This window comes from Rattus norvegicus, chromosome 7 (assembly GCF_036323735.1).
Source record: "Rattus norvegicus strain BN/NHsdMcwi chromosome 7, GRCr8, whole genome shotgun sequence".
Taxonomy (NCBI): Eukaryota; Metazoa; Chordata; class Mammalia; order Rodentia; family Muridae; genus Rattus; species Rattus norvegicus.
In genome coordinates this window covers 77,990,598-77,991,542 of record NC_086025.1, presented here as the reverse complement: position 1 = coordinate 77,991,542, position 945 = coordinate 77,990,598, and the positions used below count along the sequence as shown (strand labels likewise).

Genomic DNA, 945 nt, shown 5'->3' with positions numbered 1-945 from the left:
ACTGGACCTCTGAACTTGTAAGCCAGCCCCAATTAAATGTTGTCCCTTATAAGAGTTGCCTTGGTCATAGTGTCTGTTCACAGCAGTAAAAACCTCACCAAGACAAATCTATGGACATTGACTCAGAGCACTGCTGCTGCAGAGCCACTGACTCAGACATGGCCCTATCAGTTCAGGCTGGGGCCTTACCATGGTCACAGGTAGCAGGACTGGCCACTCACAACAGATTCTTCCTCTCCACCCTCGATTCTCCCCTTAAATCTCTCTTCATAATACTCAAACTGCTCTACTCCTCTTTCTCCTCCATCTCACCACCACGTGCTCCCACGTAGTGATAGCTCACCCTGAAAGCTGGCCACATGGCTGGCAGACCCTTGGATGACAAGGGTCATCCTTAGTCTCAAGTCTATGGCCTTCCTGTGCTGAGCACTGGAGGGAAGATCTGTAGATGGCATTGCAGTCCACAAGTCTCTTTCTCCTTCTATGCTGGGTTGCTTGGATTTTGTTTTATTTCATTTTATTTTATTTTTAGATTAAATTAATTTATTAAATATTAACAGTTCAAGTTTTTAATTGCTACAGTTTTTTTATTTTATTTTTATGTGTCCTAGGCGTAAAACAGCTTTGGTCACCAAGCCAGGCATCAAGCTAGGATAGACAAAAGACTGTCCCTAACTGATATAAAAACAACATCACTATCAAGTTGTCTCTTTGCCCATGGCCAATGGGAAGGAAATTAAGTAATTTGTTTAATTTATCTGATTTATACTGTATTAGTGGGAACTAGGGATAATTCCCTAGAGAATTCTATTGTTATTAGCAAATAAAATGGTAGTAATTTTTTTCAATGTCCTTATTTTAAATATTTGGTTTAAAGCCTAAGAATCTTGATTTTGTAAGCACATTAACTTAAAAGACACAAAATCTTTGTGTATCTTTTTTTCC

At 39.4% G+C, this 945-nt stretch overlaps 1 pseudogene; it reads right to left on the bottom strand.

The window, feature by feature from the left end:
• Positions 1-598: 598 nt before the first annotated feature.
• LOC120093973 (small nucleolar RNA SNORA48) lies at positions 599-730 on the bottom strand (annotated as a pseudogene).
• Positions 731-945: the final 215 nt, after the last annotated feature.